General features: G+C 49.5%; 1 protein-coding gene across 8 annotated transcripts in view; it reads right to left on the reverse strand.

Annotated features, from left to right (window-relative positions):
• Nucleotides 1-26363, reverse strand: part of ASPH (aspartate beta-hydroxylase) — a 1438894-nt gene that overhangs the window by 1281289 nt on the left and 131242 nt on the right. The window lies entirely within an intron of this gene.

Here is a 26363-nt window from a genome sequence, read left to right on the forward strand (position 1 = left end):
ATATCTTACTCACCGTTGAAACCACCGATTCTCTCTCCCCTCCCAAATCCCCCCCACCCCCCAAGTTCGCTTTTCACAATAAGGGCAAACAGCCACCACCACTGCTTCTCAGATAGGTGAAATTCAGTCGACGCATGCAGCCAACATGGAAAATACAGTCCTGCAGCTTTAAACCAAACAGCCCATATAGGCTGCATCCTTAAATTGCAGTTGTTCTTAATGGCCAGCTGGTCCGAGACCAGCAGTCAAAAATTAACAAGGCAACACAACTTTATTGGTAAAAGGAGAGAGCCAGGAAATTAAAGGCATTCACATGGAAAGCAACTCCTCTGTCTGGCCATCCCTTTTGCTTCTATTCTCAGCTAGGGGGAAATGGATAGAGGGTACATATGCACATTACAAGTAACAAAGAAGTGGTCAAATCAACTGCTCTAGAAGAGAACTCTAAATGACAGTTCACAGAAAGAATCAGAGGTTGTGCACAAGGCTATCTGGTCGATCTTTACCTGGGATATGCTCCTGGCCCAACAATGATGGGCACCTCTTGTACAAACGATCCAAGTGTATTTTTGTTTTCAACATACAAAACATAAATCTCACATGGAGACAGTCTTTGGGAAGCAATAATGCCATAAATGGCTTGGAGATTGGAGAAGGTATTAACTAAAGAGTACAGGTGGCAGCTTTGTTTTTAAAGCAATCTGGTACAAAGGAGAAAAACAACTGTTGTTCACTGGTTCTCCTAACTAAAGTGATGTTCTTCAGAAGCCCCATTGCCAATCAGGAAGTATGGGCCAAAGGAAGACCTCTCTAATTCAGTACGGAACCATGGACATTTTCCCTTAAATGAATTACTCCAACCAAGTGCAGGACACTGGTTTATGTTTTCTCATGTTCCTTCATTTTGAAATTGACAGATTTAAAACATTAAATGTAAGCCATGGAATTCATGGTCTGCATGCCATCATAAGTCATTTGTATAAAGGACTGTATGTACGTGGTAGGGATACTTGCTGGTGTCTTAGTGAATCTGCATGGAGCTTTGACTGATTCCGTAAGTCAAGAAAGGAACAAGTTACTTACCTGTAACTGTTGTTCTCCAGCATGGGTCTGGCATGGATTCACATGCTCATGAATATTCCCCGTCGTCAGGCTGGGAATCCTTGGTAAAGAAAAAAACCAGTATCAGTTTCGTTTCTGATCTGTCTTTCGTAGTAATAACCAATCACTGGTCTCTGCGTCATACTGACCACAGCCAATGACTGCCCTCTACCTAAGCACCGCCTCTGGCAGCCATCTTCAGATTTGGAAGCACGTGAAGTGGCAGTATGACCAAGTGAAGAGCCGCAGAGGGGTAGGTGGGAGGGTTCGCATGTGAATCCATGCCAGACCCATGCTGGAGAACAACAGTTACAGGTAAGTAACTTGTTCCTTCTCCAGCATGGGGTCTGGCATGGATTCACATGCTCATGAATAAAGAATACATAGCAGTACACACATGCACAACCACGGGAGGTGGCAAAGGCTCAACATTAAGCAGTACAGCAAACTCAACATTAAGCATCTTACCTCCTCACCAGGCTCACCTCAGGCGAACAGGTTGCGCAGCACTGCTTGGCCGACCCTGGAATCCCAATCGACGCAGTAGAATTTCGTGAAGGTGTGCGTCGACCTCCACGTAGCAGCCCTGCATATGTCCAGCAGGGGCACACCAGAAAGGAACGCTGTGGTAGCTGCGATCGCTCTGGTGGAATGGGCTCTCGGACGGCCAGGCAGCGGTCGGTTTGCCAACCGATGACAGTACATGATACAGCCGGAGAGCCATCTGGAAATGGAAGCCTTCGAGAGAGCCTTCCCCTGATTGACAGGTCCAAAGTTCACAAAGAGTTGTGACGTCTTCCGAAAACACTTTGTGCGGTCCACGTAGAACTTCAGCGCTCTAGCCACATCCAGCGAGTGCAAAGTCCTCTCAGCCGGCGACGAAGGCGACGGGAAGAACACAGGCAACACCAAGGGTTCGTTGAGATGGAAGTCCGACGGTACCTTGGGCATGAAGGAGGGGTGCGTCCTGAGCACTACCCTTGTGTCGTGAAAAGTCAAGTAAGGGGCCTTGCAGGAAAGGGCCTGGATCTCTCCCACCCGTCGTGCGGAGGTGATGGCCACAAGAAACGCTGTTTTCCACGACAGAAACTTCAACGGGGCAGAGTGCAGAGGCTCGAACGGAGGTCCCATGAGCTTGGTCAGCACCACGTTGAGCTCCCACGCCGGGGCCGGCGCCTTCAACGGCGGGAACGATCTGAACAGTCCCTTCATGAACTCTTTCACCAGACGATGAGACCACAAGGACGTCCGGCCCGTGGTTCTGGTGTATCGGGAGATCGCAGCAAGATGAATCTTGATGGACGCGTGTGCCAGTCCAGCTTTGGCCAGCGTCAGCAGGTACGGCAGTACCTGGGGAGCCGTAATCCATAGAGGGTTAATCTTCTGTGCGTGGCACCAGACAGAGAACCTCTTCCATTTGTGTCCGTAGCATTTAAGAGTCGAGGACGCCCTGGCCTTTGCAAGAACCTCTGCAGTCGGCCGGTATGTCGTATCCTCCAAACTCTAGCGCTGCAGGAGCCAGGCCTGCAAGTTCAGCGATTTCGGGTCGTGGTGGAGGATGGCGCCTCCTTCCCTGGAGAGTAGATCCGCGTCCACCGGCAGCTTGATTGGCGAGGACGCTGACAAGTCCAGAAGGTCCGGGAACCATATCTGCCTCGGCCACGCAGGTGCGACGAGGATCATCCTGCACCGTGACCTCTTGAGCTGGTTGACGAGCCGGATTAGCAGTGGCAAAGGAGGGAACGCGTAGAGGAACAGGCCCTCCCAGGGGAACGAGAAAGCATCGCCCATGCTCCTCGCCTGGGGAAACCTGCTGGCGAACCTCCGGCACTTGGAGTTCGTCGCCGTCGCGAACAGGTCGATCTGGGGTGTGCCCCACCGTCGGAAGAGGCGATCCACTAGATCCTGCCGTAGTTCCCACTCGTGGCACGAGCGCAGCTCCCTGCTGAGTGAGTCGGCGATGGTGTTTTTTATCCCTGCCAGATGAAACGGCACCAGAAACATCCTTTGGGCGACGGCCCAATGCCACAGGTCCTGCGCCTCCTTGGACAGCGCTGGGGACCTGGTTCCGCCCTGTTTCCTGATGTAAAACATGGTGGTGGTGTTGTCGGTGAAGATCCTCACCACCATGCCCTTGAGGGACGGAAGGAAGGACCTGAGGGCCCAGAACACTGCACGGAGCTCCAGGACGTTGATATGGAGGGACTTCTCCATCGGGAGCCATGGGCCTCTCGCGTGCAGATTTTCGGTGTGCGCTCCCCACCCTTCCAGGGAGGCATCCGTGGTCACTGTCTCCTGGTGGTCTGGGGTCTGGAAGTCCATGCCCGCCGTCAGATGCGCGCGGTTGCCCCACCACCGGACCGCTCGGCGGAAACTCTCGTCGAGTGTGATCCTCTCCTCGAAGCTGCCCGTCGTTTGGATCCAGCGCGCGTCCAGGAACTCCTGCAACGGGCGCATCCGGAGCCTGCACATGGGAATGAGGTAGATGCAAGAAGACATCATTCCGAGGAGGGACTTGATGGACCTCACCTTGGCCGCGTCGGAAACCAACATCCGCTGTACCTTGCCCAGGATGGACCTGGTCCTTTCCTCCGACGGGGAGGCCAGAAGGGACACTGTCGAGCTTCGCTCCCAGAAACAGTGCGTTTTGCGCGGGTACCAGGTGGGACTTGGCGTAGTTCACGGAGAATCCCAGGTCCGTGAGAAGTTGGACGGTCCTTGCCGTGTGCTCCACGGCAAGCTCCCTCGTCTTGGCTCGGATGAGCCAGTCGTCCAGGTAGGGGGTAGACGTGGATCCCCTCGCGGCGCAGCTGCGCCGCCACCGGTGCAAGGCACTTGGTGAATACCCTGGGTGCCGACCGTAGTCCGAAGGGGAGGGCTTTGAACTGGTAGTGACGCCCTTGGGCCACAAACCTGAGGAATTTTCGGTGCCCCTTTAGGATGGGAATATGGAAGTAGGCATCCTCCAAATCCAACGACGACAGGAAGTCTCCTTCCTCCAGCTGCCCCAGGACGTGCTGGAGGGTGACCATCCGGAACTTCTGCGCCTTGATGAACTTGTTCAGACGTCGCAGGTCTAGGATGGGGCGCCATCCTCCCGTCTTCTTCACGAGGAAGTATCTCGAGTAAACTCCGGAGCCCCGAAGCCTCTTTGGGACGAGTTTGATGGCGCCCTTCCTGAGCATCGCCTTTACCTCCAGGAGAAGCTGAGGGACGTGAAGCTCTTTCCTGGCCACGGGGGGGACGCGCGGGCACCTTCTTTGAAACTCGAGCGCGTGGCCCCGGGCTAAGGCGTCCAGCACCCAACGGTCGGTGGAGATGGACTCCCACACGCTGACGAAGCTCGCCAGCCGGCCTCCCACCGGGGTGCTTCGGTGGGGGCCCGACCCCACGGCCGGTTCAATCCTGTTTCGACGAGGCTTTGCCGCCTTGACCTCCTTGGCGACGACGGCGGGGTCCGCCAGACTTGCCTCGTCCTCTGTAGGCCTCCTGAGACGACGAGCGCGCCGCTTGACGGTAGGTGGAGAAACCGCCGCCGGAACCTTTGGAGGCGCCCTTGCCTCCGCTGCTCCGAAAGGGCGTCCGTCGTTGCTGCAGAACCCCAAGGGCCCGGGCCGTCTCGGTGTCCGCTTTAATGGCCTGAAGGGAATCGTCCACTGTTTTCCCAAACAGGTTGTTCCCATCGAACGGCATGTCCAGGACTCTGGTCTGTACGTTTTGACGGAAGTCCGTAGCCTTGAGCCATCCACGCCGCCTAAGGCACACGCCGTTGCCCAACTGGCGAAACCCAGTGTCGGCGATGTCCGACGCCACCTCACCTTCCTGTAGGATCTCCAGGGCATCCGCCCTCTTGTCGTCCGGTAGGAAGTCCAGCAGGGGAGCCAGTTTGTACCATAGCTCCCTGTCGTAGCGGGCCACGATAGCCAAGGCGTTGGCCGCTTTAATCGTCGTCGCTGCAGACGAGATGACCCTGCGTCCCATAGCGTCCAATTTCTTTCCCTCGCCGTCCGGTGGGGAAGTCGATGTGGAGGCCGCACCCCCCCCCGCTTTCTTCCTGGCCGCCGCGGAGACGACGGAGTTCGGGGTAGGCTGCGCCCGGAGGCACAGGGGGGCCGCGTCCGGGACCCGGTACTTCTCGTACCGGTCTCTTCTAGCTGGCGTCGTGGAAGGGTTCTTGAGGAGGGCGAGGCCCTCATCCCAAATGTCGTCCAGTAGAGGCACCGCGAGGACCGTCTTCCTCTTGGCCTCGCGCCGTTGATAAAGGAATCCTTCCTTTTTCTTCTCCTCAGGGCAGAGTTGGAAAAGCTCGGATGCCCTGGCGATCATTGAGTGGAACGATCCAATCTCGTCGGGCGGAGAAGCCCTGGTGGGAGACGACGACGGTAGATCCTCGTCGTATACCTCGTCGTCCGTACCCGTCGCTGCCGTGTCAGTCCCCGTATCATCCCCTCGGGTGGACGGGGAGGAGGGCTGGACGGGGCGCGACGGCTGAAAAGGAGGTGGAGGGTGAATCCTTTTCTTGGGCGGGGGAACACCAGAAGGTCCTGGTTCAGGATCCCCCGACGGGAGAGGTTCCTCCGTCGGCAACGTTAGTCTCGTCCTTATCTCTGAACATAAGGACTGTATAGCCAACAAAATGGCCGCCGAGTTGTCTTGCGGCGCTGGCAGAGGGGAATCCGACGGGCGGTCAGGGGCCCCGTCGGCCCCCTCGACGATGTCGTCGTCACCTGCGTCGGGATCCATCCCGATGGGCCGGTCTTCTTCCACGCCAAGGCCGTGGCTTAAGACCTCAATCAGCTCTTCCTCCGAGGTTGAGGCCGAATCTACGACGACGCCCTGCCCCCCCTTTTTCTTCCCCGCCGGGGATTTCACGGGGGTCCTATCGATGGGCACAAAAGAGGACTCCCTCCGAGGTGGCAGGGAGACTCTGAGCCCCGAGGTCGCCACCACTGGTGTAGCCTCCACAGGCTGAGCCAGGGCCGCCGCGACAGTATCGATAGAGGGCTTGGCCGGATGGATTAAGGCCTTCACCACCTTAGGTGCGCTCACCGCCTTATCCTTGGGGGGGGGGGGGGCGGACACTGCCTCGCTCCCCCTCCGATGGGGCCTTCGAGCTCGACCGGGGCCTCTCCAGGAGCTTCGCCGGGTGCTCGCCCTTCCTCTTACCCGACCCAGAGCGTTGGCTCGTGGCTGAAGGTGCCGGGGAGGGTGCGCCCTGCCTGGCGCCCGTAGAGGCCGACCGTTCGGCGCTCCCGGTGCCAGCGGACTCGCGGTGCTTGGCCTTGTGTTGGACCCCCGTCGCCGGGGCGTCCTCAAAAGGTCTTAGAAGACCGCTCAGATTTCTTCCTCTTCTTCTCGCCTGACGGGCTCTTCCCTTCCAGCCAGTTGGCGAGACGTTGATGGCGGTCCTTCATGGTCCGCTCCGACATATTGCCGCAAAACGCACAGTCCTTCTCCACGTGCGTCTTGTCCTCATGTAAGCAGTAGTGACAAAAGGAGTGTTCGTCCTCCTTAAAGACGTTCTGCAGCTGGCATCCAGGGCAGATCCTGAACAGCTTTCCGGGCGTCGAGCGTCCCTTCTCCTGGGCCATGTCCGGGCCTGAGAAACTTCTGGAGTCCTCCAAAAGCGTAGCTCGACGAAATCTTCACCCTTGAGGGGCGCAGATGAATCCGACACGGGTCCCCGTTGATCGGATGGAGAGTCGGTGGAGCTTGAGGCTCTTTTGACCGAAAAAACGAAGTTTTTGAGAAAAAACGTGAAAAAATAGCACTAACGCTCGAGAGCAATAGCACGAGGATCCCAACACATGAACGTGCGGTAAAAATCTGAAGATGGCTGCCAGAGGCGGTGCTTAGGTAGAGGGCAGTCATTGGCTGTGGTCAGTATGACGCAGAGACCAGGGATTGGTTATTACTACGAAAGACAGATCAGAAACGAAACTGATACTGGTTTTTTTCTTTACCGAGGATTCCCAGCCTGACGACGGGGAATATTCATGAGCATGTGAATCCATGCCAGACCCCATGCTGGAGAATTCTATGTGATTCAACTGTCTCCAAGTAATAGTGTTAACAATTGAAACATACCCAATTCACATTTCTAGTGCTGGGCTTTCCACATTCGAAGAATCCCTTATGTACTCCTAGCTAACGACTGTGTAACCAACACAGCTGTTTTACTTGCCCATGCATTGTTCAATGTTGTTCACAAGAAATGTCAGGAGTTCTGGCTTAACGTTTAAATTAGTCACCAAATTGATGGGAGAAAATACTTCATGAGAACGGTTTCACCATACAACATACAAGAGTACACATGCAATCCCACTTGACTTCTCCAGCATTTGTCCGACTTTGAAACACTTAGTCAAAAACATTCAACTGAGTTCAGTATATTCTAAAGCAGTTTATCTTGAGAGAATCTACCCTGCAAGTCCACATTTTCCCCTTGAATCTTTCGCCATAGCCCATCACCTACAGTAGGCTTCACTTCAGTCTCCCAGTCGATCATATTTTTAAAAAGCTCTTTAAATCAGTTATTCTAACAAGTTGACATTTATGTCACCTAATAGTTACCAGTCAGTACTTTCGCATGTCCATTGATCTCAGGTAGTCAAGTAACCTCTAAAAAAACTGCTCCCCGCACATGAAACGAGAGCTGTGCAGTAACTGCACTCAGACAATATATACATACTGACTATCAAAAGATTCCCTATTCTTCCTAAATGCAGGCTTGCAAAATACAAGAATGTATTCACAGATACACTGCAGCCCGTCGTACCCTTTTGTTCTCCAACTACATTTAAAGTGTCTGCACTACACCAGGCTGCATCTGCCTGCTGTATTAGCAGTTCCAAATCACTAGTCGAGTTTGCCCTGTGGAATAATTTAAACGGTAATCCACGGTCAAAAATCCAGTACAATATAACCGAGCAGCTGGTGCACATCAAGTCCATCACGCAGCCAAACAACGTGGTCATACCAATTGCCCCTTTAAACTAATACAGAGAAAATCATTGCAGGTTCAACGTGGCTATGAGGTGGAATTCGCAAAGGTTGGAGCATACATTGTCGACGTAATTCACATTTCCTGAATTTGTGCACACTACCATGGTGCTAGATTCTCGCATCTTCCAACACAACAGCTAGCAAATCAGGATGGGTCTGAGGCATGGACTGCGTAGCCAAGAGAACTGGACCAAGGAGTTACATAGTCTACGACACTTTGTAAAAAGACTTTCCCCGGAGGGTGCTGTTGCTCACAGAGCTGTATGCAGCTCTGAGCGCGATCTCCTGTGGCGTGCTGAGGAACGGGACATAAACCTCACTGGAAAAGGTCTGGTTCTTATTGATATTGATAGAGCGAGTGTCTGAGGTTACTGGCTACAGCCTCACGAAAAATCGCAGAATTCTGGCATGTAGTACTGGAGCTACGTCAAGCTTTAGATACGGCCCAGTATTCCAGCAAGCCCGTCTGTGGCGACAGGGTCGCCTGAAGACTGCTCGCACAATCAACTCGTGCCTCTTCCTCAGTTACCAGGAGTGAGAACAAACCGGAGGTCCCCAGTCTCCGAAACCGTCCAAATGCACAACCAAAATATGACTCCCTGAACCAATGGTTTGATTGCACAGCTTCGCAGCGCGAGTTCGACAGAGGCAGAAGGAGGCACCATTTGAGGCGAGAAGTCGGACCGCTCATTCTGGGCTCCCCGTCCTCGCCTTGTATCATGCTGTGTTGGAACACCGCGGGCGAGCCTCATGTTATGCCCACAGCCGAAACACCGAACACTGCCACCTGATGGCGTCAAGGCGGCGGTAAACTGGGCATCCAGAGGCAGGGGAAGGGGGTATGGGCTCATGCACAGGAACAGCAGCAGGCAGTGTGGTACCCGCCTGGCCCATTAGCATTGGGCGTTAAAAGCCCCCATGCCTTCATAATAGAGGTATCGCAAGTGACAAGCAGTCTACACAGAGGTTAGCGAGGGGAGAAGCCCATAGACCCTCATTGACGCAAACCCAGCAGTGGCGGGCACGTGACCGGCTTCAGGGAGAATCCAATGCGTCGGCCCAGCGCCCTATGCGCTCGTAGCTATTGAAGGAGCAGCAGAAGCCTGGCCTCTCCGCTTTCGGACCGCTGCAAGGAACCACCGACAACATTGTTCCTCCGCCATGGGTGTGCCTAACAGGACACAATAGACAGATCAGGGCCGGCCAGGCACACCCCCAAAACAGGTGTGTGCTGCTCTCAACAAAGTACTACCCCTCACGGCAGCGCATTGCCGCTAGTGCAGTCAGAGTCTGGTGGAACAGCGAATTGCACGTGCCCAGCTGGCGATAAAGGACCGAAGAGGGCCCCCCCCAGCAAGGAACATCCGGACAAGGTCACAGGCAATCGCAGAACAAAGAGGTCATAGCGATTCCAGACCAGCGAGAGACAGCATGGGACAGACTGCACTTTTCTGATGCGCACCGCCACAGCATAACCAACATGGGATATAGCGGGGGCTTGATCTCTTGCCCATCACCGTGGTCACTTAACACTGCAGCAGCAGCAACAACCACCGTCTCCCACGCAACACTGATCACTTGCGGGGAAGCCCAAACAAGGCAGAGCTGTGGGACGGACTAAATGTTCTTCCAGGTGCAAGGAGCGCAGACTAGCGTAACGCACTAAACAACCACAATACGCATGGTCTGCACTCTACAAGTACCGGGCAGGTTATAAGGAACTCCGTGATTACGACCCCACACTAATCTGCGGTACTAGCAGCAGCAAGGAACAGCAGCAACGACCGCTCTAGCACCAGTATACATTTAGAGCAAGGACAGCGCAAAGTCCGCTCAGCGTGCAAACCAAACAACCTGCTCCTTAGTACGGCCACACCATCAGGGCAAATGGCGAAGAGTCAGCTATAGCCACGAACAAAGGTACACACTGCGCTACGTGTCGCCCGTCCATATTACGGCGATTTAGCACGCAAAGAAACATTAGTTACCCCATTAGGGCAAGCCACAACACCCACGGCTGCAAACCCGACTAGCCCTATAGAAGATATCAGACTGGTCAGGATATAAGAGAACATACAAGAGTTCCTCCAGAAGGAAAAAGTCAGAGTTAATCCAACCCTGGAAATTCTGAAGCAGCTGATCCCAAATATAGAATATCAGCCAATACCACTCCTGGTGTTCTAGAGCAGCGCAAGTCGAACCAGTTGAAGCACTGAGGAAAGAATGAGACACAACAACACGGCCACTACAGAAAGAAGATACCTTAGCAGCAGAGGGAAAAATAGAAAGCTTCACAAATTCGACCAACAAAGGGAACTCCATGAGTGCTGACGGAACCAGTCACCTCACCCTCATACCCGACATCAACAGCCATGGATCTACAAGGGATTTTCATGTCTATGCAACAAGGCTTTGCTGCACTCAATGATAAACTTGATGGCATGAATATTAAATTCACATCAATCCGGACTCGGCTAGAGACGGCCACAGGCCGTATTACTAAAACAAGGATCAGCACGACCGTGGACACACTTGTGGCACTACAAAATATGGTGACCAATATGACCAAGGATTTGGGCACAGTCAAGCTGAAGTGTGGGGACTTGGAGGCAAGGTCACGTCGTAACAATATACACATAGGAGTACCGAAGGATGCACTTAAAGGCCCCATGGAGCTAGTACTTAAACAGCTACTTAAAGATTTACTTGGAGATCCTGGATGGTCAGCAAGGTTTGCGGTCGAGCGAGTGCACAGATCGCTATCAGCATGTCCGAAGCCGGGCGCCTACCCAAGGCCAATTATAGCGAATACAGGGACAGAGACCTGGTGTTATGGGCTGCCAGAGACAAGCATGAACTTAAAGTAGCATCCAATGTGGTCCGCATATTCCCGAATTACAACCTCGCAGTACAGCAAGAATGGCGAACGTTCACGGGAGTGAAGACGACGCCTCGTGAACGAGCAATACCCTATGCAATGTTGTATCCAGCTGGATTTCCCCTGCAATATAAAGAAGCGGCCTCCTTCGTAGAAGCAAATATTCCTCTAACAGACAAGCAGACATCTGGAAGCGATGAAGGACGTTCGTGAACCAGGAGAAGAGATTGCTGAACGCCATCAACGACTTAACTGTGGTATTGCTTTGTACAGACTATGGTGGTGTGCACCTCAGACACTGCTCTTGAAAGTTGTTATAGTAGTATTTGTTTACCAGCACCTTGCTGATGGACATATTTATGATGTGTACTGGTAACATACATTAATCTAAACCGTAAGAAATAAGATGCTAGCGTTGGTCAGAGACCCAGGCCACCCCTGAAGCGGTCCCCCACATGTATGTGCATATGTTAGTTGTTTGTGAAAGGGAGGGGATGACAGGAGGTTGGGATGGGCATTACATAGTTAAAGTTCTGGGAACTATGAGGGTGGGGGGGGACGGGGACGGGGAAATGGCATACAATCAGTTAGCACCGCGTTACGCACTGGGGCGCATTATATATTCGAGTGTAGAACATGGAAAAGAAGGGTGCATTAGATGTCTGCAAGGACCCCTGAAGATATAAAACTGCTGAGCTGGAATGTTATGGAGCATGGTATGCCTGTGAAAGTGTGGAAGGTAATGGCGTATGTCAACAGAATAGGGGCACGGATACTATATTTACAAGAAACGCATTTTCTTGGGCAACAGGCAGGCAAGTTTGCACCTGGATGGGGGGGCAGGAGGGGGTCATTGATTATTTACATCCTACTCAACCAGAGCCCGGGGAGTCAAGATAAATGGTACATAAATCACTACCTTTTACCCATTTACCGAATTAAAGTGACCCCGAAGGCAGGTATGTGGTGGTACACAGATAATTGGCAACCACGGAGGTGTTGCTGATCAACATATAAGGCCCCAATATTGACGATCAAGGATATTACACCGAGGTATTCCAGAAATGTGCTAAGTACCCTGCAGCTCACATCATCTCTGGGGGAGACTTCAACACTATATTAGATGTGGACCTAGACCGGACAGCAAGTACTCCTAGATCCCTAACTGTAACGGCCTGCGTGACATGCACACACATTGCAGAACTAGACACGAGGGACGTCTGGCGTTCCCTGCACGGATCACAGCGGGAATATACCTTTTATTCGTCGATCCACGACATGCACTCCACAATTGATTTATGGTTGGTGGCACATGGGGCACTGAGTTGGGTAACAGAAACCACAATTCTCCGTAGAACATTAGACCACTCCCCGATAATACTATCGATGGTAGTTGCTGAAGCCACCCCTCGCAGGGCACTGTGGCGGTTCAAGGCGATTGCATTGACGGACCCAGTGTATAAAAACAGCCTGATGCAGAACATGATTGTCTATTTTGAAGACGACGGGTCTGTTGACAGTATGGCAGTCTTATGGAAAGCATTTAAGGCATACATTAGAGGTGCCGCTATGTCCACAGAATTTGGAGTACTCAGGGATATACGTAGGGAACTGGGGAGGAGAGAGGAAGTGCTAGCCGAACTCCAGGCACGGTATGCGATTGCTCCTACAGCACAGACAGGGTCAGATATCAAAATAGAGGTGGACGAATCTCGTGCAGCAGTAGACCATGAACTGCGCTACTTCGATAGGCCTGGAGCAGCACGTAGGTGTGGCGAACAAGAAAGACCAGGCAAACTATTGGCACAGATGGTCCGGGGAGAAAGGGGAAGTGCGAGCATCCCATGTATTATGAGGGAGGATTGAGTAGTGGTTACAGGACACAAGGACACTAGCAAAGTATTCTATGACTTTTACGCTAAACTAGACTTCACCCACCCTCACCCCCACCCAACCACCCAGCCCCCACAAAGCACGGCTACCGAAGAAGAAATAGACAGCTACATGGCTAGAATACCCACCACTCTCTTATCCGGAGAAGCTAGAGAAGCCCTGGATAGTCCCCTGACAGTGAGCGAGATAAAGGAGGCCATAAAAGCCCTACCGAATGGGAAAGCTCCTGGCTCCAAATGTCTCTGAGCCGAATTCTATCAAGAATTAGTGGAGCTATTGACACCCCGACTACATGTGTTATGGTCCGAGGCATTGGAAACGGGCAAGCTACCGGACACAACTTGAAGCGATCATAACCCTACTATTTAAACCCAGGAAGCAACCTGAGAAATGCCTCCACCCCCCAATGCCACATATGGTCCAGGAGGACCAAGCTGGATTTGTGCAGGGAAGGTCCACTGCTTCAAATATTCACTGATACAACATTCTAGGGAAAATCCCCAGAGATACCGAAGGTGTTGCAACAACTCGGGACATGCAAAAAGCCGTCGACTCTGTATACTGGCCTTTCCTGTTAAGAGTCCTGAATAACTATGGGTTAGGCACAAACTTTAAACAATGGGTTTGTATATTATACACAACCTTATGTGAGGGTGTGCATTAATGGGACATTATCAATATTGGAGTTGGCAGGGGGCAACAAGGCAAGGCTGCCCTTTGTCACCGCTATTATTCACACTGGTAATCAAACCACTAGCGGCTTTGCTGAGGGCTCAAATTCAGAAGAGCTGGGATACCACTAGCCGGTAGAACGGAGCTTATAACTCTGTATGCCGATGACCTAATGTTACATGTAAGGGAACCTGAAAAACACCTGCGACGAGTACTTAAAGCAGTACGGGAAATTGGGGAACACTCTGGCCCAAGGTTAAATGCTGCTAATTCAGAAAGAATTCCATTAACAGACACAACTAGACAACCGGCAGAATTACACAGACTCACATGGACCCCACAGAAGGTGAAATACTTGGGACCCAATATAGCACGCACAACACAACTGGCACGCACTTTGAACTACGGTGAACTCAGACGCAATTTGCGCTAAACTCACCCGATGGAACCACTTGCCGATCTCACTCAAGTTGTTCCATTTGTTAGCAAAGTGCCAGTATGGCCGGGAAGATACTTTACCAAAATGCAAGGAGCATGCTCAGCCTTTATATGGAAAGGTCAACCTAGGGTGAGCTGGAAACGGCTTACTAAACCATATGAACAGGGGGGACTGGCAGAACCAGACTGAGCTGTATTTCCTGTCAGCGCAGGCCTACTATGCAATATAGTGGACTGAGGGAGGGCCCAATGCACCACACAAACTGATTTGACACACACACAGGAGGAAGGTCCAATAACGCTTCTACATAAACTGGTTGGAGGGGGAAAATCGAGGAAGACACCCCACTTGTCACATGCAGAGCATGGTCCACACTAATGGTGGCTCCCAGAAACAGTGCTGTACAGCCCTGGCATGCCCCTATGGGACGCACCATACATTCCCCTGACAAAAGATGGGACACTTGCCGCACACTGGAGAGATAAGGGCATAGTTTGCTTCGGGGATCCATTTGTTGATAAACAATTCATCAGCTGGGATTATATCAAAATAACCATAAATGAAACTCCGATGCACTTCAATACCTAAGGTTACGTTCAGCTATTGCCAACACATGGGATTGCTCCCTGAAGTACCCCCGTCACACCCGAGTCTGGGATATGCACTGTCCTAGTACGGTCAAGAAGTCCACCTCTACACTATACAAAATCACACTAGTAGACATGGACACCCAAATCACGAATGTTAAAAGGAGCGGGAACGCGAGCTGGGAACCACCATTATGGATGCATAGTGGACACAACTGTGTGGCCTGCCCAAAAACATCCTGTAATTCCAGGTACCGCCTGATGCACTTTAAAATACTGAACAGGGTTCAATACACACCGGCACAACTCAAACATTTACACCACAGGGAAGTGCCAGAGATTTGGATGCGAGAAGGCGGGCATACTCCACATGTGGTCGTCCTGCATAAGACTGACCAAATACTGGGCATAAGTGTGTAAAGCACTAGGCGAGATGATTGACACACCCATAAGCTGGGACCCAGGAATATGTCTATTGGGGGTAGTTTGCAAAATGAGTCGGACTACATGCACATTTTTTTTAACGTGAGCCAATTGTTAGCAAAGCGAGTGATATTGATGCGATGAAAGAACAGTAAACCGCCGGTGCTGGGGGATTGGTTGAAAGATATGACCTGGCCGAATGACAATGGAGAGATATATTCCAACATACTGCCAGTGACCTGTCCGAAAGATGTATGGGGTGGGTTCAGCCAATATCTTGCGGATAAAAGTGTAAACGATGAGTAACAAGGAGATTTTGAAATCTAAAAATGTGATCGCCAATTATGTACCAAAATAACAATAACTAACGTTATGTGATGCAACTGCAAGCATTGTAATGTGACAATCTGTGAAAGTTAAATAAAAGTTCCCCATGCCTCCTAGTGCTGGAAGAGCATCTGATGCCCCTAGGTAGTGAAACAGAAATTGTAAATAAAAAGCAGGCTCATCAATAGATATCCTCAGAGCTGGTTTCCGTAATTTTCACCATTATATATCCATAGCACTATCATAAGCAGTACGCAGGACAGAGCACGCTCTTCCCTTTTCCAAATCCCACGACATTCGGCCTTCTGCATTAAGGCATTACATCATACATCAATCTAGAAGATCAAAGAACACACATTTACTTTATGTTTGCATGTAAGGGCTAGGGATGACAATGTACTTGATACATTTCGTCTGTCCCACTCCCATGCCTTGTGTTATCAAAACATTCACCTTCTCACCCGCCCTAATCTTGGACTAGGACAGTCTGGAGTGGGGTGGCCAGTCCCAGAGTAACTGTTCAGGAACTGGCCTGCAGCACCATAAATAGGCAGGTATTTTAAGCCTACATATCTGACGGTAGTCTCCAAGCCGGGACCGAATGCGAGGCAGTGTCTAATGGCAAATGTGCTGGCCGTGGAAGCGAGTCAGCAGAGGATTTGGGGGGGAATTGAAAGTGTCAAGTTAGCTTGCCCCACTAGATTATTATCTGCATCAGTACCCTTGAGGGAGGGATCCTAAACATTCCCCCCAACCTCCTCCCCCCGATTATGGAATAGTCCCACTGCTCCATGGGATGTGAACATGGGAAAGGTGCAGTTAAAAGAAGAAGTCAGGCGGATAGATTGCAGAGTGTGTCCCTCTACCAGATCTGTGTGAATTGCGGCTGGCGTGTGCCACGTCTTTTGTATACGATACATTCGTTTTTCTCCATTCGCACACCTCTTGCTTCTTGCCTAGGAAGAGTAAAGGCTCCACTAGATGCATGCAAAGAAATCTTATAGTATAAATACCACTGCCTATGCCTTGTGGTATATCACAGAACAAGCAACAGTGTAACAAAGCAAAGCAGATCTACAAGGGTCTTGGCAAAAGACTAAGTCAGGTGTTTGCTCGCTTGTCTTCTAAGTGGAACAAAAAGTACAGAGGACAAAAGTACAGGAGCAACTGCATCTCAGATCCAACAAAGCGATGTGGCAACCATTCAAGACCAAGGACATCCATTTGTAAACAAGGACGCCTCAGTTCCGGGTACTATTTTCCATTTCTAAACTCAAAGGAAAGGTGGAGAAAGCAAAGGACCGACTGGAAACACTAAAAAACAAAGTCAGCTTTCCACACACTGTCTTGAAATGAAGCATGAAACTAGTCTTACAGAAATGGAGACCCAAGCTGGGGAGGAGGATATTGAAAATATTTAACCTTCAAGTCCTACAGGTGCTAGAGGCAGAAGGACAACATTGGTAAAAGTAGGAGCATTTTTGAGGAGGAAGCCTTTTGCACTGAAAATGGATAGACCGCATAAGGGCAGCTGCGTAGTTTCAGGTGCAAGACACAGTTAGGACGTGCCACAATTTGAATGAGAAGTAGCGCATCTTTCAGAAAGCAAGGACTGAAAGCACTCTGCTCTGTGAGAAGGAGGGCCGAAGTAAAGATAATCCAGGATCTGTCCACACCAACTCTGGATAGGAGAACGGAACAACAACGGTTTCTACCATGGCTATGTGTAAAGGGATTTCTTTTTAGTTTGGCGAAGTCGTATTGTGTAGTCCCCGCGAAGGGATTCGGCAACTGACTTGCACCTTGACAGAACAAGAATGTGATTAGATCTAGAGAAGTGGTCAATCCAAAGCCATCTTAAACCCTTGCTGAAGGTGGAGGTGGTGGGAGAGTAAAAATGCTGGGTGCGAGGAAGTCCAGAAAGCTTTGCATGCCATCTATGAGGCGAAGTGGTAAAAGGAAAATATTTTACTTGATTCATGCCTTTGTTTCCTTTGGAGTGCCTGTTTTTCATGAGATCTTTCTTTCTAGATGAGTTGGGCAGGGTTGATTTATAGAGGGTATGGATGCGGCGATGGGAAAAGGCTTATACTTGGTGCATCCCTTACATTGTAGGCGGACTCTACAGTGTAACTACTTTTGCTTGGTTTGTGTCCATCTCTACTTGTTTTCATAACTACACAGTTGACAATAAGTGACATAGGAGTCCTGAAAGAAGTTGCGAAATTTGTTCATTAAGCCTTAGTAGGAAATGAAAAATGAGACCGGCAGAGAGGAGGGTGCAGAACCAGAGAATTGCAGGATTGGGACCGATGGTGGAAAGTAGCATGCAGGTTGGGAGGGTGATTTCCAATCTGGAAAGTGAACACTTCCATTACACACCATTTAAACTTAATGTCCGGACAACTGATACATGTGTTTGGCTCAGGAGGTATGGGAGGGGCTCTGGCCCGGGTGGAAGAACAAAAGTAATGCATTTAATGATAGGGCTTCAACCATTAAGAGAGATGGAGGTTGGGGCACTGATGAGCAGCCAGCAAGATGGCTGCCTTTTGGCGATTCTCGCGGCCACCGTCCACTAGAAAAGCAGGCAGCCCTGTTCTTGTGTCAGCAGACCGAGATCTCTCTCCAGAATCTGAGCCTAGACGTGGCTAGGGTAGGCAGAAAATACCTGGGGCTTCAAGAGAGGTCCCTGCCGGAGATAGAGGTTGGCGGAGAACACGACCAGACATTGGCGGATCGCAGAGCAAGGGCTCAGACAGCAGCCGAGGTGGTTGTATTGCTGCATGCTGTGAGGGGTGAGCTGGCAATCCTCTCCCACGCACTGGAGCCAAGCTGCTGCACCGGGAGCCGGAAAAGTGTCGATGGCAGAGCAGAGCACAGCAGTGGTTAGCATGCAGACGGATACCTCCCGGGGGCCTCAGAGCCGGCATGGCACATGAGCCTGGTGCACCAAATACAATGGGGGCCAAATAACCTCGGCTGGCCGCAGTGGAGGGGGGGGGGGCCTACAGACCAGGGGTGAGGGGAGTATTTAGATAGTGGCCCCGCCCGTGGGGGTGCAGCGGGAGCTGTCTTGCGTGGTCACGCCCTGCCACGCCCTGCCACAAGGCAATCTGTCCTGCGAGGCCTGGTCCGACCTACCAGCCAATTTGTGGTGGCAAGTATGCTAATCCAAAACGTCTTATCCAGGAGGAGAGGGCCTACGACACAGACAAACCTGAACATTGCTGCAGTAAGAACCAGCAATTGAGCGGGAGGCAGGGTGCATAGACTATTTAATCCTTGCTGTGCCCAGACCCTGAGGACAACACACAGGAACAAAGCTGTACATCCAAGCCACTAAACATGAGTTGAAACGTGCTCCTGGCCCCAATCATTCCTGCAGGATGAATGGGTTAGAGGCCGGCCAGCATTTCCTAGGATTATATTGTGCTGGTGTGACTGACCGTCGATACCTCCTAGCTAAAGCCTGGGGCTTCCGGCAGGCCTCCAACTTAACCTGGCTCCTGCAATCAACATGACGAATGGCAGTGGGGGACACAAGAAGCAGAGCAACATGGAGGTACATACGCGCCCAACAGGCAGTCCGCAGGGTGAACCAAACCCTAAACATGGTGGCATCACAAGATCGAATGGGCAAGATCCACCAGACACGGTGAATATTGGAAAGCATGCATGCGGGGTTCACATCCATGCACGACAAGCTGGATGGCATACCATCCAATATTAGCACCCTCAATGTAAAAATGGAGCGCGCGCAAGAGTAATGGAAACTGAAACTCACATAGGCATGTCTGAAGATGATCTGCAAGTGCTCAAAAACTAGTTATAGGTGATGTCCAAAGATCCGAAGCAAACCCTGGAGGAATGAGACTATCTAGAATTCAGAACTAGACTCAATGTTTGGATCATGGGCCTTCCTGACCAGTTCGGACATGGCCCCATGGAAGTCACACTCAAAACCTTACTGAAGGGCATGTTGGGGTGTTATGACAGTTTTTCTGAGTAAAGCCATTCAACTGAAGCAGTACAAGACTTCCCTTTTAGTAAGGCTGTACCACCAGAGTTCAGGATAGCGTAGACCGAGCCGCCAGGAGGGAGAGAGGGCTGTAGAATAAGTACAAATAAGTTGTAGTACAAATGGTCCAAAGAAACACTATGTATTGTAAAAAGTAAATGGTTTATTTAAATCCAAGTAGGCCCAGATAAATCTTGGGGGAAAGGAGTATTATTACTTTATATAGAACAACAATTATAAAAAGACAACACTATGCTTGAAGGTGCACAGACCAAAGCATATAACCCTATTTGGAACACCTAACAGGATTTCTAGGCAAGTCAAAACCAATAGTTACTTTTAGATTACGTTCAGTAACACCAGGGTAGTAGACCGTATCAGTTGTACCGTGACACTCAGCAGGAAATCACATAGTAATATCAACTAGAACTATACTTCTCCGATCTAGTGAAACACAGATTCTAGGAACAGTATAAACCTAGGACTCCGATTCAGGATAACAGTTATTCTAGGGGAGTTGGACCATGGGGTGTAACATTCAATTACAGTTGCTTTTCAGTTCACAGACTAAAGGTAGCAATAACAAACTTATTTTAGGATATACCAGTTATACTCAAGGTAAGTAAAACCGATCCACTTTTTACAGGAGCTAGTAGCAACTTACAGGCAGGTGTAAACCTAAGACTTTTTGTGTCCGTCTAAAACAGAGCAGGGAAAGCAAAACCCAGTGTTACACTTTATGAATGACTTAATCTAGGTAGTTAAAACCTAATGCAGACTTATTCTGGACAGGCCAACAGCAAGACCCAGTTGGGAAACTTACACACCAATATTCTGAAAGAAATAGTTAGGTCAAGCCAACAGCATTACTTTTGGTGAAGAGGCACAACCAATTCACAGGTGAGTAAAATAACCCATCTACTTTTCAGAATGGCAGACCATTTCTAAGGTAAGTAATAACTTGGGTTGCATGTATTCTCTTTTCTAGGCAAAAGGCACAATCCTTAGAAGTCTTTCCCTTATTCTTGGAGCTTGAGTGTTCAGTGGCAGAAGGGGGGGCGGAGAGGAAGGGGGAGGGAGTCACTAGGTTTTAGTGTCCAACAGGCAGGGATAGGTTCTTAAGTAGCAAAAGTAAGAGTGCCTAATGAAGACTGTTCAAACAGGTGAGTATTTTTAGAGTGAGTTGAGGGTCCAGACTCTTCACAGAAGACACCCTAGGAGGATTCCAGCAGTGGGATTGGGTGAACTGGACGAGAGGACTCCCAAGCACAGAAAAAACCCCACAACTGGACAGGCATCACAAGAGACTTCGGTAAGTAAACATCCAAGCCAGCACAGTACTTCAGCACAGAAGATTTTGCAGCAGGAGGACTTGAGGATCTTCAGCCAAAAACCTGGTCATTGAATTCCTTCATTAAGACTACACAAAGAACACTAAGGACTTTTGCAGCAAGGATCACGGGGAAGGCCCTAGGCCAGGTTTTCCTCTGAACTGGATGCGGCTCTGTGGATTTGGCACAAGACAGAATATTGCTGGTTGGATTCTCGTCGTTTGCAAGGTCCAGCACTCTGGTGAGGGAACTTCTCGGACTGGAATCGTTCCTCTGGACATCCAGCAGGATGCCCACAAAGTTTCAGTGAGATTAGGAATTCGGAAGACTATGCACCGCACAATGGCTCGAGGTCCCAGGGTATTGCAGCCCTGCACGATGTCGGATGGCTCTAAATGCAGGTCTTCTTGAGTCTAGTGGTTCTCACCAGGCTCTGGGTCGAGGACGTCGTTTTCGGGGTCCCCAGGTCAATTGGAAAAAAGGGCTACATCAAGCTCCGGTTATGCCTGCTGCAAATAGTCTCCGCCGCAAATAATTCATCTTCCTCTTTGGTTTCAGTTGTCAACTACCTCTTCAGCTTCCAGGATCGGACTCCTATGCAGAAACCCAGCCAATCACACAGCCTTGCAACATTCAATCTTGGGGGGGTTGGCAATCGTTTCAGGACAGCCAGCCTTCCAGTTGCAACTGGAATCTCGCACTCCGCCTGAAGACACAGGGTTGCAGTGTTTTGGACTTCTCCCTCACGTCCTGCCTTCACAGACAATCTGAAGCCTGAGCGTAGAGTCCACAGAACTCCTGCTGAGGATATAAATAAAGGAATTTTCCGCCCTGGATGTCAGGGGAAGGAACAGGAAAGGACAAGGAACACTAACATGGCAAAAAAAACAAGACAGGGTCCATTTTGGTAAAATGAGCACCCATGGGTGCCTTTACCGGGGCTGTGCAAACAGCCTGCGGTAAAGGTGCACTGAATTAATAAAAAGGTTCACTGCCACCAGCCATTAAATGCAGGTTTGTCCTTGTAACATAAAAGTTACATTTAAAATGAGAAATTGACTACTCAGTAACTCCACATAAGGTAGGGTGCGGGTGGGTGGGGGGGGGGGTGCTAGTCTCACTTAATACAATGTAAAAGGGATCCAAAGATCCTTTCTACCCTTGGGAACTGTAGTTCTCACAAGGTTAGCCACAGAAGATTAAATGGCGAGTCCCTAGGGCAACCCAGGAACAATAGGCATGTATTGTCAAAAAGTTGTCAAAGAGGCTAACTTTTAAAAAGGACACTATGTAGAGTCTGAAAAATGACACCCAAAAAAATAGAAAAAGATTCTGTGAGTGTGGGAAAAGGTTCCCACTTACAGAAGTATAAGGAAAAATTATTTACCACTAAAAATCAATGTTCTGGGGTTGACAGGTCAGGAAGATACATCATAACTATGAAAATCTTACCCAACATGGGGCATCTGGGCCGCTCAGATATATTTGTGGTGGAGCGTGCGCACAGGTCACCAGCTATCAGAACAAAGAGTGGAGCACCTCCTAGACCAGTTATTGCAAGGCTACTGAACTACTGAGATAACGTCCTATGGCTAGCAAGGGTGAAGGGCCTGCTGCAGTTTGAAACCAAAACTATTAATATTTACCCTATGTCTCCACAGCGGTTCAAATTGAGAGATCATCTTTTATGGAGGTTAGGAAACTACTGAGGGAAAGAAATTCAGTATGAAATGTGTTTCCCAGCGAGGCGGAGGTTTCAATATGAAGGTAAAGCAGACTTCAGCCCATGCTCCTAATTTGGGAGAGGTATGTGGAGGGGGAGTTGTGGGTGTTACTCAGGTAAAACAGACCCTCATGGAGCGGAAATACCCCCTTGCTGGAGCCCAAAACTAAAAAGGCATTATTGAGGTAATAACCAGCGTGTTTGTTCAAAGATGACATTGGTAAAGAAAGATAAGACACTCCGTACATCTTTCATGGAGTGTAAAGGACTTGAATGAAATCATCATCAAACAAGGGCTTGTGAAGAAATTCCTGGACCAACAGATCGGATATAGTACGGCTCCAAGAAACTGATCTGGTAGGATCAGATTGTACATTTCTCGGCAGGGATCAATATAATGTATTGGATCAAGCTGGATTCTATAGAGGCTCACATGAGGTAGCAATGCTAAGACAATCACTAACTTTACTCAAGTTTCACAAGTACTTGGAGCTGATAAAAAGGAGATCGTCGATTATTGGTGCATTATTGTGTGCACGTACCTCCACCCCTGAAGAAAGATCTACTACAGATGCTACAAATATTACTTGGGAAACATGGGACTGACTCGACAGCGCTAGGTGGGGATTTCAATGAGGTCATGGACCCCAGAATAGACATATCTACACAACCATGTGGCACAGGAAACTAAACACCATCCACCTTCACCCATGCAAATGGTCAGATATGGAGACCCACTCCACCCCAACAGGAAGGGCTTCTCGTTTTATTCTAGAGGACACGCCTCATTAGAAAGACTACCGAATACCCTGCACAGTGTTCAAAAGAGTAAAAGAGGCATTTTTCTTGCCGAGGAGCATATCAGATAATGCCCTCCAAACCACAGGTACATCAAAATGAATGGCAAAGCTGTAAGGGGTGAGGGGAATATGGACACTGATGAATTGAAGGAATTCTTCCCTTCTCCCCAAGGGGTTGCCCCTTCCTGTGAGGCTAGGGAGGAGAGGCTGCTGCGCAATACCCAAGTGGGACCTCACTGGGAGAAACTCCTTTGGTGACAAGGACTCCCATTAGCAACTCCTTCAAGGCTGCGCATGCTACGGCCTATATGAGAAGTTTTGATATGCCAATACAGACGGGAAGAAGTCACAACAGTATCAAGACTGGGATGAAGAGACTCCTAATGGATACGATCACCTTACGCAATAAGGTAATGTCTCTTCAATCAGAATGCCCATCCACTGAGAAGAGTACGTGGATAAACGTGTATTCAGAGAGCTAAAAGATGAGAGGGTGAACCACATACGCAAGCCGGGTAGGCCCCAAGCCACATCACTCCTGATGAAGAAGGAAGTCGGGAACCCCGCGAGTTACAAACTCGCTAAGCATCACAGAACGGTACGCAGGAGCTACGGCATACCTGAAGCGCAAGAGAATGAAGGGCAGGAGCTTAACTTTGCAGATACCACGAACCAGAGGATCCTGCAGGGTGTCCGGAAATGCCACAAAGCACTGAGACAATGCAATGAAAACACAGGAAGCCATCACAAGAGTGACGCCAGGGAAGGAAAGGCGTTGGCAGTCTGAACAGAGACATAGCCTTGGAGGAAAAAGGCTCCTGAAGACATTCTCCTACCAAAATGAAGGTAACAGAGATAACGAGAAGCCCGGGCGGACCCAAGGGAATCATACCGCACAGTTAACTCATCCCAGTAGAAAACATGAAACCAAGTTAAAACGTGAAACAAAGGAGATGCAAGTGTTGTGACTCGATAGAAAGAACTGTTGAATACATTAATAATGGCAGAAGGGATAGAAAAATGCCCTGGGAAAGTAATTAGACCTCTTGCACAAAGCCAATACACAGAGTTGATGAGAAAATACAGGATGACCAAGAGCATAGAGAAAACAATTAAACCACATGCCAAGCAAAACAAAGCTTAGAAAGCTACAACCAAGGAGGAGAATTAACAAAAAGGTAGCCAGGAAAGATCCACAAAGAGAAGAGAAAGCATAATAACCCAATTAAGGAATTAAAGAGTTTGATACAAGAAGTCTCGAGAGACTACTCCTAGAAGAACGGAGAACAATCTCTATAATACTAGAGCAGGCAATCTCCAGTTTCTCCCTCTCTATTTTTAACTGCATTAAAGAGGAAAACGGGAGTACGACTTGACAGGGGTCTTAATGTCCGCTAGAGTCCTGCGTCAGTAGTAAGCCATGACTGGTTCAATACACAATTTTACACATACACTAAAGTAAATGCTAGTACACCACAGGCCAATTTCGAGATGCAAACTGCCTCCATTGTCGGAGAGTTGAAGTCCTCTTCTTTCACTTGGTATGGAATTGATCCAAACCTTCTAGGCCAAGATATTCACAATATCCAAGATAGTAGGGCATGAGATTTCAATATGCGCCAGGCTAGCCATTATATATTTGGAGAAGGGATGAAACGAGATCGAGAAAAATATTGATCTCAACTGCATTGGTAATTGCTAAAAAGATCTATCGTCTCCAAAAGTGGTGCAAACGAAACCGTACAAGCTGCAAAATGGAATGAAGGGCTGAACTGTCGCCGTCACCTAGAAAAAAGGATATATAGATCTAGAGGCAACGCCAAAGTCTTTGGGGCAAATGACAGAACTCAGTTAAGAGCGTGGCATATGTTTTTAATGTGGTCATGGGAAAAGAAAATAGGTCGGACTGATCTGTACAAGAATGCAACAATGTCAGCTTTGTATGGATTATGGAAACTAGAGAAATAGGAGACCATAGAGGAGGGGTCCAGCGTGTTAGGGTGCTTGTCTTGAGAGTTTTACAATTGTTGCTGTAAAGCAATTGTTCACTGTGTTAAATGTTTTTGTTTGACGATTGTATTAAAAATAATTTTTTTTTTTTTTTTTTAAAAAAGACAATGCTAATCAAAACCAATGCAAGGAACAGAACAATTGGATGAACAGCCTAGGTCAGTAGCCACAAATTTAAGTTGCAAGCCACTAGCCAGCCACAAAAGAAAAAACCTCACTCGCCCCCTCAATTCTAAACATTGGAGCAGGTCAGAATCGGGACTCTAAACTAGATCTCGTTGATTGGGTTCTTGTCAGGATGTCTGTAAAATATTAAAGTCCTCTGTCCGGAACACTGCTGAAACCGGCTTTCTCAAAAGAAACTTTGGCAGTGATGGCTTCTGGCCCCCAATCCTGCCCCTTTTAGTAAAGGCTTTCACCTGTAGATAAAACTCTACCAACAGAATTAGTGTGCTGGATGGTTATCCTGGTATCTTAGTCCAGGTGTCTCAGAGTCACCTTTTACTCTGGGATTCCTGCAATTTTTTCTTCTCCCCTCTCAGAGGCGGTCTCAGTCTCCACTCCCCACTCTGGGGTTCCCAGCCTCTCCCCACTCTGGGGCTCTGCTTCTTGCCAATCCCCACTCAAAAAGTTCTAGCCACTCTGGGGTGTTCGCAGGCTCTCCTCGCAATGGGGTGCATTTGGGCTCTTCCCACAAGGGCACATCTCACTCCCTCTCCCCACTCAGGGGTGTGTTCAAGCTCTTCCCATTCAGTGGTTCTACGCTCTCCCCATTCAGTGGTTCTTTTTTCTCTTTCTCCCGCCTCCCTTTACCCAGAGTCCAAATGACAGATATCCTGAGCGGAGATCGACAGGAGGGGTGGAGTCTGGTCAGTATTCTGGTTATTGTAAAACTTAGCCCCTAGATACTCTACAAAAAGGTTCTAGTACCTGGAGTTGGGGGGCGGGGGTTGGGCAATGGAGACTTCTACCCACTCATTAGGTCTTTATCCCCCAAGGGGGTTGGGGTGGAGTCACCTCCAGAGGGATACATCTTACCCTGTCCCTAAGGAGGGGTACTGCACAGCAGGATCACCTCCCTAGTCCCTGGATTTGTCACAACATACACACCATTTCTTACTTGCCCAGAGTTATATATCATTAGCCAATGGCT

This window comes from Ambystoma mexicanum, chromosome 5q, assembly GCF_040938575.1.
Source record: "Ambystoma mexicanum isolate Mex_15411 chromosome 5q, UKY_AmexF1_1, whole genome shotgun sequence".
Taxonomy (NCBI): domain Eukaryota; kingdom Metazoa; phylum Chordata; class Amphibia; order Caudata; family Ambystomatidae; genus Ambystoma; species Ambystoma mexicanum.